The following is a 14497-nucleotide window of genomic DNA, read 5'->3' as shown; positions in this document are numbered from 1 at the left end:
GCTACCCTTCAAAAAGACCTCGACTATGTATCAGAATGGTCAAACAAATGACAACTTCAAATCTCAACAAATAAATGGTCTGTCTTACATATTGGCAAAAAAAAATATAGGTTGAATAGTCAAGACCTTGTTGATGATCCAAACTCTGTCAAGAATCTTGGAGTACTCATCTCAAATGACCTAAGTGCTAGAGCCCACTGTAATTACATAGCCAAAAAGGCATTAAGAGTTGTTAACCTAATCTTATGTAGCTTTTTCTCTGGTAATATTACATTACTAACCAGAGCATACAAAACATTTGCTAGACCAATATTTGAATACAGCTCATCAGTCTGGAACCCACATTACCTATCTGATATTAACATGGTTGAGAAAGTCCAGAAATATTTCACAAGAAGAGTTCTCCACTCCCCTACTCGTTGCAGAATACATTATGCCACCAGACTTGAAATTCTAGACCCAGAAAATCTAGAACTACGCCGCCTCCGGTCCGATCTAAGTATAGTACATAAAATTATATATTGCAATGTCATACCTGTCAATGAATACTTCAGCTTCAACCATAACAATACAAGAGCAAACATTAGATACAAACTCAAGATTAATAGCACCAAACTTGATTGCAGGAAATACGACTTCAGCAACAGAGTGGTCAATGTCTGGAATACTCTACCTGACTCTGTGGTTTCTTCCCCAAACCCCAAAAACTTTAACCTTAGACTGCCTACTATCGACCTCATCCCTTTCCTAAGAGGTCTGTAGGGGGTGTGCATAAGCACACCAACGTGACTGTTAGTGTTTGGGGACAAACCCCCAAGCAGAGTGCACAGCAGCAGTCAAGCCAGGCAGCCAAATGAGAGAGAGGCTGGGCCCAAGAGTATACACACACTGGAGACAAAAACACTGTTTGTAGTTTTTAAAATAGTTGTTTAATACACACAGAGATTAAGAAGTGTCATTCAGTCCATATGTCAATATCCAGTATATCCATCCAGTTACCTAGTCCATTAACAGTAAATACAATGTCTTTATCTGCTTGTAAATCTTCTCCTTACGATACCTTTCTCTTCAAGACAACGCTGAGTATGCACAGGACATCAGCTCACCAAGTAAACAGTTCTTTTGTTCAGTAGAAATGGTATCTTGCACAGTAGCCAACAAGCAGACGTGACATCAGAGAGACCAGCAGACCAGCGACCAGTAACACCAGGAACCAGACCAGGAATCAGCAACCAGAAACCAGGAAGTGTTACGTCTCTCTCACTGCCTTATTACTGCTGCTTACAACCGCACCCTTAATTATCAAATTACATTGCAGTTTTTGTGCTTAAAGCTACAAACACTTAAACCTAGGTTTATATATTTAGTCACCCAAACCTAGTTGGTGTATCCATATACCCAACATTCTCCCCTTTTGGGTGATATAAATATATAATGCCCTTACAATCTGAACCCATACTTTTCACAACTCTCTAGGTGCTTTATGGCACCTTGGGCTTTAGTAAAATTATCAGCTATATTGTCCTCCGACATGCAGTACTCCAGCTGTATCATTTTACTCTGTACAGATTGTCTAACGTTTAGGTACCTTAAATCTGTATGCTTACTCCTAGTTTTTACTGCAATATTTGTGGCCATTTGAATTGCTGCCTGATTATCTTCATGTACAATTATAGGGTAATTTACAGTTATACCCATATCATTCAACATTTGTTTATACATAATTAATTCAGTACATAATAGCGATAAACAGGAGAATTCTGCCTCCATAGTAGACAAACTTATATGCTGTTGTCTAATTGACTTCCAACCTATTAATGTCTTACCCAGCATTATGGCTGTTCCTGAAGTCGACTTTCTTGTGTCTCTTTCTGATGCAAAACTAGCATCTGCATAAGCACTCAGTATGAGATCACCTTTTGGTTCTACATACAGTGCATGGTGTAATGTTCCTTTAAGATATCTTAAGATTCTCTTCAATGCATTCCAATGACATTGAAGCGGATCATTATTATGCCGTGCCAGCTGATTAATACTATAAGCTATATCTGGCCTTGACCAATTGCTAATATATGATAAGCTACCAATCAAAGATTGATATAATACCTTATCAAACTTGGGACTTTGAGTATCCATTTTGCAAATATCCTGACTCATTGGAGTCTTTGCAGGCTTACAAAGTTCCATCTTATAATCTATTAGCAATTTAGATATCTTATCTTCCTGAGATATCTTAAAACCTTTCTGTGTTTTCACTATATTTAAACCTAGATATCTCTTTATCTCCCCTAATTGCTTGATTTTTATTTTCTTACCTAATGATGCTATTATTTTATTTGCTTCATCATTAGTCTCAGTAATCAAAGCAATATCATCAGTGAACAATAATAATAATGATATTTTCCCATTTGTTTCCCTCTTAAACAGACATGGATCGGCTAAACCAGCTTTAAAACCTATATTGTTCAGTTCCTTTACAATATACTGGTTCCATTCATAGCCTGATTGTTTAAGACCATAGAGGCTCTTCTTTAACAACCAACAATCATTATTATTTTCACCTTTCAATCCAATAGGCCTTTTCATGTATACAGTATGTCTTAGTGGAGCGTGCAAGTAAGCAGTTTCCACATCTAAATGGTTAACTATATATTTCTTGCTTGCTGCCCACACTAAAGCTGCCCTTAATGTTGCTGCTTTAAGACTAGGTGCAAATACTTCATCATAGTCATTAGCACTTTGTCTAAAACCTTGGGCTACTAATCTTGCCTTATGGATTATATTTTCATCCTTATCAGTTTTTATCTTAAAAATCCATTTGCAGCCAATGGGTTTTACATCAACAGGTAATCTCACATTTTCATATACTTTCATATTCTTCAAGGATTTCAATTCCTTATTCATTGCTGCATACCAACTTTCCTTATCTTTAGTAGGATACCTTTTAATCTCATCCACAGTAGATGGAACTTTATTAATCTGGCACACTGTGTTAACCTGGTATCTATCAGGCGGTCTAGATATTCGTGTAGTTCTTCTGGGAATTACAGGGCTTGTATGAGGACTTTTTTGAGTTACTACCTGGTCCTGTTCCTCATCTTGCTGAGCTATTGGTTCTATTTCTTCTTCTATGGGCACTATTTCTTCCTGTATTTCTCTTTTCACTTTATTTTTAAAGTTACAGGGATACTTAATGGGATTTCTATAGGATTCAATAACCACTTCTTTATTGTTATCCTGTTCTAACTTATCCCATCCTACGTGCTCTAGAAATTGGGCATTGGCACTACTTAACACCTTAGATGTGCCTTTCTCCCAAAATCTATATGCCCTATGGTTAGCTTGGTAACCAACGAAGAAGAATTGTTTAGCTCTGTGTTGCCCTTTACGCCTGAGTTGTGTAGGGATATGCACCCATGCTGGTGCACCAAATGTGTGCAGGTAACTCAAATCAGGCTTCCTGTCATGCCACATGGCGAATGGTATTTCACCAGTAGTTGAGTTAACAACGTTGTTCAATACGTTATTAGCACACATTGCAGCCTCCCCCCACACAGAATCAGGTAATTCAGAATCAGTTAACATTGTTCTAATCATTGCCTGTAGTGTTTGGCCTCTTCTCTCTATAAATGCGTTGTGTTGTGGTCTGTATGGTGCAGATTTCTTGTGCTCTATTCCAGCTAGCTTTAATCTATTCTGGAATTTGCTGTTAACAAATTCCGTACCATTATCTGTCACCAAGGTTATCAGTTGCCGTTTGGTCTTTCTTTCTGCAAACTTTAACCAGTTGAAGAAATGTTGATATGTTTCAGTTTTGCTTTTCATTAGGTAGCAAAACCCATATCTAGAGTAATGGTCCATAATGCTCAGTATATATCGAGCACCCCCCATACTGGGTTTCTTTGGACCTATAATGTCTGCAAATACTACTTCTAAAGGTTCTTTAGTTTTGAAACCATTTAGCCTATTTGCAGGCAATATCTTACTCTTATCTTCACAGCAGACATTACAACGCAAATATTTATCACAGGGTTTTAACCTTATTCCTTCAGATAACTCTACTGTACGTTTTAGCATTTTAAAGTTTACATGCCCCAAACGCCTATGCAATAAATGGATACATTCATTATGAGGCTTTATATTATTAAATACAGTCTGTGCCTCCCCTTTCTTACTATCATGTAAGACATACAATGCTCCATTTAAAGCTGCAGTTACCCTTTTGTTATCTTTATCAAGTATGCACTTATTATCCTTAAATGTAACTACATAACCTAGTTTATCCAATACTCTTACAGAAAGTAAATTCATCTTTAACTGTGGTACATACAACATTTTTATATTCTGGTTTAAACATGGACAATATGCAATACCTTCACCCTTGGCCTTGAGGTGCCAGCCATTCATGAGTGATATATGTTGAGAGCTTGTAGACATTTTTATAAACTTTGTCTTATCTCTCGTGATGCAGTGGGATGCACCACTGTCCACCACCCATAAATCACTCTTCACATCACAGTTGCTAAACGTGGCTAGTTCAAAGGATTTCTTTGGCTTCTTTACATTCTGGCTTTTTCTTTTTCTGCAGAATCTTGCCAAATGTCCTCTGCCTCCACAATTAAAACACTTTTTAATTGTGTATGCCGTTGAAGATAACTTCTCTTCTTCCGGGTGCTTTACTTTACATAGCTGGTTTCTTTCAAGCTTTGAAGATAATTTCTCTTCCTTATTAGGCTTATCTTCTCTCAGCTGGTCACGTTCACTCCTTCTTCTGGCTTCTTCTAATAGCCTGCCGGTAATCTCAGTTACTGATAAACTGTCTTTTGGCAATACCTCTAAAGCAGTCACAAAATCATCATAGCTTCGATCCAAAGAAGACAGTATGATGTATACTTGTTGCAACTCATTAAAGATAAGCTCTTTTTCTTGTAATTCTTGAAAAATGCTTTTCATACAGTTTAAATGAGTTAACATGTCTCCATTCTTCTCAAGATGTGTTCTAAACAGCCTCCGTGTAAGATTGATATGAGCTCCTACACTGTCTCGAACATAAATCTTCTTGAGATTCTCCCAGCAGTTAGCAGCATTTAACTCTCCACGGATATGAATGAGTTGCTGGTCTGAGAGAGTGAGTCCTATGATGCACAAAGCCTGCTCATTCTTTCGTTTATAGTCTTGTATCTTTTTGGCATCCTCTTCTACAGTAGGATCTAAGTTAGATACATCTGGTGGGTTTGTAATTATGTCCCACAAACCTTCTCTTCGTAGTAGTAAACTACATTTCATTGACCATGAAACATAGTTTGTTCCATCTAGTCTGGATATCATGGACAGACTTGGCAAATTTACTTGTGCCATTGCTCCTCAGATAAATAACTATTCAACAAACAGTTTGTTCTTACAGTAATGTGCAACTCACCCCACCTCTAACTGCTATAACCTGGTTAGTTAGACTGTGCACACTGGGCCCATAACCAATGTTAGTGTTTGGGGACAAACCCCCAAGCAGAGTGCACAGCAGCAGTCAAGCCAGGCAGCCAAATGAGAGAGAGGCTGGGCCCAAGAGTATACACACACTGGAGACAAAAACACTGTTTGTAGTTTTTAAAATAGTTATTTAATACACACAGAGATTAAGAAGTGTCATTCAGTCCATATGTCAATATCCAGTATATCCATCCAGTTACCTAGTCCATTAACAGTAAATACAATGTCTTTATCTGCTTGTAAATCTTCTCCTTACGATACCTTTCTCTTCAAGACAACGCTGAGTATGCACAGGACATCAGCTCACCAAGTAAACAGTTCTTTTGTTCAGTAGAAATGGTATCTTGCACAGTAGCCAACAAGCAGATGTGACATCAGAGAGACCAGCAGACCAGCGACCAGTAACACCAGGAACCAGACCAGGAATCAGCAACCAGAAACCAGGAAGTGTTACGTCTCTCTCACTGCCTTATTACTGCTGCTTACAACCGCGCCCTTAATTATCAAATTACATTGCAGTTTTTGTGCTTAAAGCTACAAACACTTAAACCTAGGTTTATATATTTAGTCACCCAAACCTAGTTGGTGTATCCATATACCCAACAGTGACTACCATCCCTGTCCTATTGTTTCTTTCTGCTGCTACACACTGCTGGCTCATGTTTTGATGATTGTCCACTAGGACTCCAAGGTCCCTCTCACAATTACTGTTTTTGACCCAAGTTTCACCTAATCTATATCTTTGTTTTTTTCTTGCCTACGGGGAAAACCTTGCTTTTCTTCACACTAAATTTCATGAGGTTAGATAGAGCCCATTGTTCTAGTCTGTTAATATCTTTCTGGATCCTGAGCTTGTCTTCTGGGGTGTTGGTTATTACTGCCAGCTTAGTGTCACCTGCAAATTTGATGAGTTTCCCTTCTATTCCCTTATCTAAGTCATTTATGTAGAAATTGAAGAGTACTGGGCCTAAGACAGAACCTTGTGGTATCCTACTGGTTACTTCCTTACAAGTAGATGTAGTACCATTAAGGACTACTCATTGAGTATGGTTTGTCAGCCATTTACAAATCCATCTGGTAGTGATGCTATCTATCCCACATTTTTCCAGTTTACCAAGAAGTAGGTTATGGTCTACTTTTTTAAATGCTTTGCTGAAGTCTGTATACTGTCTTCACAAATGTCCACATTTCACTGGCTTACTAATTTAGTCACTCTGTCAAAGAATGAAATAAGGTTGGTTTGACATAATCTGTTTTAACAAACCTATTCTGACTACTATTTATAACTTTGTTTCTAGAAGTTCACAGATCTATTTTTATTATGTTTTCCAGTATCTTCCCAGGTATTGATGTTAGACTGATTGGTCTGTAGTTTCCTGGGTCTTATTTCTTTTTTCCTTTTTCCTTTGGGTAAAGAACTTTGGGATGCAATCCATCAGGTCCCAGTGATTTAGATTCATCAAGATCAGACAGGTGTTCTCTTACCATTTTCTTGCTTATTTTAATTTTTATTTGTAGTCTGTCTTTTACAGATTGTTTCCTTGACATTTTTCTTGTTATTTATATGTTGAAAGAAACTTTTTAAAATTACCTTTGACTTTTATTGCAAGTCTTGTTCATTCTGAGCCTTTGCTTTCCTGACTTCATCTTTGCAGATTTGGGCTATCTGCTGATATCCTGCCTTAGTTATGTGTCCTTCTTTCCATTTTTTTGTACTTATTCTTTTTGTCTTTCAGTTAGTCAGAGAGATCTTTATGCAGTCAGGTTAGTTTCTTCTTGAATTTCTGGTTTTTCTTTTCCAGTGGTATTGTGCTGGACTGGGCTTTCATGATAATATTTTTCAGTTTCCCAGGGGCTTTTTTTCTGCTTTAGTATTTTTATCAATGGAATTTTTCTTAGGCTCTCTCTGAGTTTGTTAAAATCAGTTTTTTAAAAGTTTAAAGCACTAGTTCGAGGTCTTCAAACTTGGCAAGTTTAAGACTTGTGAACTTCAACTCCCAGAATTCCCGAGCTAACATGACTGGAGGAGGAATTCTGGGAGTTGAAATCCACAAGTCTAAAAGTCAAGTTTGAAGATCCCTGCACTTGGTGTATTATATTCTACTATAAGCTGTTCAGATGTTTTGTGACAGGCTGGCAAATTGCTCCTGCTGGGTTGATAGATGGATGCAGGTTGTTAACCTCATCTCTGTTCTAGCTATTCTATAATGAATAAATTCACCTACTCTACATCAGTACAATTATTTCACCAGTATAGTATAACTGTTCCACACCAGTGCAACCTTGTTTTTTGAAAGAAACACATCAGCCAACTATTTTTCCATTTGTTGCTGGACATGGCAAGAAATAGTCAATCCTTAACGTGTTGGAATGAGTTTGTAAAATGTTGTTAACTTTGTAGTAATTAAGTTGCTAACGATATAAGAATACAGATTATTAAAATGCATTTTATTTGTCCCATAGTTGCTACACTATTTTTTTCTTGTAGCCAGAGGCAAGTTACACTAATTTTCTGTTAAACCTCCTATAACAGCATAAGAGCCATATTTTCAAGCCTTATACAGTGTAGCAGTTGTATGTTTTCCAAATATGTGGCATCCCACAACATAGAAAATAACTATATGCAATGCTTTATTATACTACACTCTTTCACCAACATTATACTGGTACCACATTTTTGACATCCTCCAAGGTTTTACAAGTTGATATAGCCAAATAAAGAAGCTGTTGGCTGGAGGTGGTGGGTGCACGAATAGAGAAGGCACACCCACCTCTTCCCCCCAAACCCATGGCTTTTTTTAGTTTGTTTTAATTTTTGTAATTTTAATTTGTTTTGTATATTTATGATTATCAGATATTTGAATATTATCTTACTATAAGCCACTCAGAGTTGTCTTGAAACGTGAGATGGACAGCAAATTTGACAACAGTAATAATAAACAGATCTTTGATGCTCAGTCCTTCCTGTACGTTAAAGTCTTAAAGTTTGTAAAGTGTCATACAGCTTTTGCTTCACTCCAAAGGTTCTGGTGTTTGTTGGGATTAGGTATCTCAGCATGGCTGCCTTTTTTTTTTATGATTGCTGCTGAGCTGCAAAATCTGCTCTTAAGCAGTGTTGCTACTGAGCACTCCAGCTGAACTGTCAAGGCAAGCTCCTAGCAGGGATCATACCAAGATATACTGCTCAGTGTATCACTGTATCTTGTGGTCCTGACCACCTTTTTGCTGCCTGTAATGGCTGTAATTGCCCAATATTGCTTCCTTGTCTGGTTGCTGTTTTCTCCCCATCTCCTACACACCCACACATGCTCTGTGTTTCCCATTTGTAGACTAAGAACATGAGCGAGGAGAGGTGGCTGCGGACACAGCACATTTCTCAAAGTGCCAGGGTGCAGCTCAATTAGCCAGACAAGTAGGATGCCATTGTGGATGCCTGTGAGTGAGATTATGTCATTACTCTCAGCAAACCATGGTGGTGGGGTGTAAATGAGCCCACCTTCCCTCATAATTCTGAGGCTGTAAACTTCTATAGACTTTTGGGGATGTGTTTCTACGTGCTGCATCTGTTTTCCCAAATAGAACATAGAATAATAGGGTTGGAAGGGACCTTGGAGGTTTTCTAGTCCTATCCCCCATCAGTGGCAGGTGATCCTATACCATTCCGAATTCTCTTTGGGCTTGATGGGATTGATACATGCGATCATAGAAAGAATAACAAAATAACAGAACAGAATAATGGAGTTGGAAGAGATGCCAGAGGTCCTCCAGTCCAATCCTCCACCCAAGCATGAGACTTTATATCATTTCAGACAATGGCTGTCTAACTTCTTCTTAAAATTTTCCAGTGATAGAGCACCCACAACTTCTGGAGGCAGGCTGTTCCACTGGTTATTTCTTCTCACTGTCAGGAAATTTCTCCTTAGTTCTAGGTTGCTTCTGTCCTTGATTAGTGTTCATCAATTGCTTTTTGTCCTGCACTTCAGGTGATTTGAAAAATATGTTCACTTCTTTATGTCAGTCCCTGAAATATTGGAACATGCTATCATATCACCTCGACTCTTTTTTTGCTACATTAGACGTACTCAATTCCATTATTAGTTTTTTTTAAGGTGTCACATTAAAGCATCTAGATGTATTCCTAATGCAATACTAAGTCTAGCTTTTCTATCACTGGAGACAAAGATCTGACAAATATTATTTTCATCTGTCTCAGGATAAATATCATTCCAATGAGACTGTTTTAATAATAATAAATAGTTATAGATTTACATAATGGAAAGTAAGGTCCCTATTTCATTCTGTCAAGATAAAGCTAAAGAAGTGATTAAGCAGAGCATCACAGATTTCAACATGAAGTGCGTGAAACTATAAGACTATTATGTTCCATAAGAACAAATCAAAGTAAGTGTCCTGCAGACTGCCTAAGTTAATTTATGTATCCAAGATATTGATGGACATTTTCCTGAGACCATTTTGACACTCACATCAGCAGACTTCAAGGGCAAAATCTGAAGAAGAATCAATCAAATGCATTATCTTAAGACACAAGATTTATAGCAAAAATTGAAAGCTTTATACAAGGTGATTATTGATGTTACTTACAGAAGGACAGGCTGTTTGGATGAATTTGTGATGTCTGAAACAAACACAAGCGTGATTTATTCAATTGCAAAATTCTGCAATCTAGCAACATGAACTTATATCAGCGTAGTATTTATTAAAGGCATGAACCAAAACAGTGGTTCCTAAGCTAGGGGTAATTACCCACAAGAGGGTAATTTAGACCTGTCCTGGGGGCAATGGAGCAATTTGTAATTGCTTGTTTGTGTGTTGAGAATCCAGTTTGGGACTGCCACCGCCAGGATGCTTGTATAAAAGAACAGAATCTGGGTTGATTGGTTTGTTGACAAGATTATGACATTATTCAAGTTCAGAAAAAGAGGTCATTGGGTCAAATAGTTGAAGAACCACTGGACTAAAGTAATCAACAAATATTGCCTATTGAGGAGTTATTGGACATTAGCTACTATCATGTTTGATGGATAATTTTATTTGTATAAATTCTGTACTTTGGCCATAATAAAGATCAATTCAGTTTAGTTCAAATCAACTTGAGTCACGTAGTTTGAGAAGGATTTTTTTTCCAGGATTATTTTGAATAACCCTTATTACGGTCTTTAACATCACCATGCTTTCTGATATTCCTGTTATGTAGTTTATTTTTAAATTTTACCTGCAGGTGATATGATTCCCTTTAGGATTATCTTTTATGTCCAAAACTTAGCCCATGTGGAGTGATAGCCAGAGTTGAGATGTGAAGGCAAAATCAATCCATACTGAAATATGGACTGATTAACCAGTTATTTGGATTTTCTAAATGCAAATCATGCTTCAGCAGGTTTATAATTAAATGGATTTTTAAATGTACTTAAAAAATTATTACTTGGTATGTATTAGCAACCACACTGAATTTGGCAGAGTGACAAACCTATTTGCATTGGATGCCCACACAGAGTGGAGTATTAATTCTTTGCCATCCTTTTGACTCAGCCTGTTCCCTGGAAAAAACAGTTTTCCTAAATCACCGATGGAGTGGATTTCATCTTGGCAAATCAAATATTTGAAACTCTAATGAAATTCCACTAACAAATGTGCTAACTTTGTCTGGTTATGAATTTCTATAAAGAAGTTATATACTTTTTTCAATATATTGAAATTTCACAGTGCGGATATACTAGAAGAGTATCATCATCATCATCATCATCATCATCATCATCATCATCATCATCTTAAAAATGGTATATCCACTCAGGATGAAGGCCTCTTTTGCATGTTTCCAACCAATACGGTCCTGAACTTTCTTTTGCCAATTGGACATGCAATGCTTGCTGATGTTGTTGATCCATCTTGTTTTAGGTCTTTTTCGTGGATGCTTTTTATCCAGTGGGATCCATTCTATGACTGCCTTTGGGCCACCTGCCATCAGTTCTTCTTGCTATGTGACCAGGCCATTTCCATTTGCATCCTTTTACTCTCTTGATGATATTGTATACTTTTGTTTGTTCTCTAATCCATGTGCAGGTCTTTCTATCTTGTCTTGTAATGCTGAGCATGTATCTTTCCAGCCTAAAAATCTATAAAATGATGGCATATTTTAAGTGATAGACAATAGAAGCCTCTTGCCCTTTCTTTAATCTCTGCATGAAATAAGTTTTAGTAGACTGGCAATAAGTCAGGGAAAATATTGTTATAAAACAATGAACAGTCAAGAATATATAAAAAAATGAATAACCAGAGTTCCACAGAAAGTATAGAAATATTGTACAAATGAATTAGTCATCCCCAACTTGTTGTTATGTAAGTATATCAAAGATATTGTGCAATATAGACTATTTTATAAATCATTAAATGTAACTGACTTTTTTATATGTATATATTTAACTTGCCTTTTTCAGTGGCATTTTAGCAATTGCAAATCAAGTTCCTCCTGGTAAATTTGAAAAAATGCTAGAAAAACCTGGACAAATTTCCTCATGCTGTAACATGAAGTGTTTTTTTCACCCTGCTCACCAATACCTAATGCCAGAAACCATGATTTCTTCAAATTATCATTCTTCCCTCATGAAAACGTGAATTCTACATGAAATGAGAAAAAGCACCAGCTTGTGATAAATATTCATATGTATACATCCTTTACTTCAGAAATGCTCGGAGTCTAATTGATGCAGATCTTCAAAGTATCTATATCACTGCATTACAATCAAGCTTCATCATCCCACATTAGTGCACTAGTTTTCTCAAACAGGAACCTCACAGGTAATGAAAGCATAGGGGGAAAAAGACACTTCTAAAAATTCAGATTAATTTTTGGAGTTTAAACCAGTGGGTAGGCTTAAAATTTTTTAGCAATGGGTTCTCTGCCCGGTTGTTGGGTCAGCACAGCCATGGTGGGCATCACCTAGTTGGCCTCCTGCACCATGGCAAGGGGGTGTTTTTTCCCTCCCCAGGCTCTGAAAGCTTTCCTTGAGCCTCAGGGAGGGCAAAAATGGCCTCCCGGGCTCCGGAGGCTCTCTGGAAGCTGGAAGTAGGCCCATTTCTGGCCTTCCTGAACTTCTGGGAGGCCCATTTTTTGCCCTCCCCGAGCCTCTGAGTGTGCCCTGCACTTACCTGGAGCTAAAATGGGCCGTGTGGGGACTCCTGGGAGGGGAGGGATGGGTGGGGCCAGCCAGGAGTGGATTTGGGGGTTCTCCGAACTCTGCAGAATCTTAGCTAGAGAGTCTCCTGAACCCCTGCGAACCCCTACGAACCCCCAGCAGCCTACCCCTGGTTTAAACTAGATATATTCTTAGAAATGAGTCCAAAAACAGAATGCTTAGTTGTTCTTCCTCACAATAATATCTTTTCTGATGCTAAGAATGATGTCTTAATTATGTTTTACTTTAGTTTGAATACTGAAACAGACTGGAATCTGAGCAGAAATTTTCATGCATTATTTTGACTTGCAAAGGGGACAAATAGAGTGCTCAATTATGTATAAATAATTTCACAAAATTAATCTCCTGCTTTTTTATGTGTAACTGATTTTGTGCCTTTATGATAGGCATCCATATTCTGTGTTTGTCTACACAGCACGTGTGGGCAGTCTACCACCCTTTATCGGATTTATCAAATAGATTTATATGAATAGTATATGACAGTGATGGCTAACCTTTTTGGGCTCCTGTGCCAAAAATTGTGTGTGTGCTTGCACGCTCATGCTCGCGTGCTGCCCAGAAGGCAATTTGTACCCCCCCAAACCCCTACTCATGCGCACACAATCCCCACCCACCCACCTCTGCCACCCCCCTTACCTGCACTGCACTTCAGAGCTGATTTTTGGCTGGTGCGAGGCCTTTTTCTGCCTCCCAGAGGCTTGAGGAAGGCTTCTGCAGGCTTTGCAGGCCAAAAACTAGCCCTGTTTCATCACTTCTGGTACTGTTGGAAAAACAGGAAGTGATGAAACGGGGCTAGTTTTTGGCCGGCAAAGCCTGCAGAAGCCATCCTCAAGCTCTGGAAGGCCTAAAAAGGCCTGACAAAAATCAGCTATGAGGCACGCGCTATGAGGTTTGCCTGCAGCTCATGTGCCACCACAAATGGCTCTGTGTGCCACCTGAGCCCATTTTAGCTCCAGGTAAGTGCCATAGGTTCACCATCATGGGTATATGACTTAAATTTAAAATAAACTATGAAGCACTCTGGGCATCAATACATCCACCGATATCTCTTTTAGTGTCCTCTATTAGTAAATCTACTTGTACGAGATGTTCCCCTTAGATTTTCAATGAAATTCAGGTCTATGGATTGTGCAGACCATGGGTGTCAAACTCATATAATCACAGCAGTGTCACGTGACATATCAGGACTTTCCCCCCCTTTTCTAAACCAGTTGTGGGTGTGGCCTGCATGTGATGCATCCGGCTCGTGGGCCAGGAGTTTCACAGCCCTGGTGTAGAGTATTCCAGAATCTTTACCTTTTTGTGTGTGTGAGTACTTCATGATTAACTTCAAGGTATGTGTTGGATCTTGTTAAAATATTAACATCTTTTCAACTTCAGTTTCTTCAGTGACTGTGGGGTTGAAGTTTATTTGAATCCATCTCTGCACTTGCCCAATATTTCCTGTCACCACACAACTGCAAAATATAAGCTGGTTAATGACTGACAAGTATTTTTTTTCTCACATGCTCTATTTCTATTTCTCCAATTGTTTCTTTTGTGGCCGTAACTGAATAAACAAAGGCAATAGACAAAGATTCATTCAAAATCCTTAGAGTGTCCATATCATACTTTTATGTTGCTTTGTGATCTCAGCTAATCAGATTGTTGCATACTGATCTCAGACAGGTTGGCCTGATACAAATTCAATTAGTGCCTGTTTTGATCATGGTGTGTTATATTGATAAAAGGTCGTCCATTCATTCATCGTTCCTGTTCTCCATTGAAATCAGCTGGATATGAATAATTCTTCAGTT

Source organism: Pseudonaja textilis, chromosome 1 (genome assembly GCF_049901715.1).
Source record: "Pseudonaja textilis isolate UNSWEBS1 chromosome 1, rPseTex1.2, whole genome shotgun sequence".
NCBI lineage: Eukaryota > Metazoa > Chordata > Lepidosauria > Squamata > Elapidae > Pseudonaja > Pseudonaja textilis.
This window is presented reverse-complemented; position numbering follows the sequence as displayed.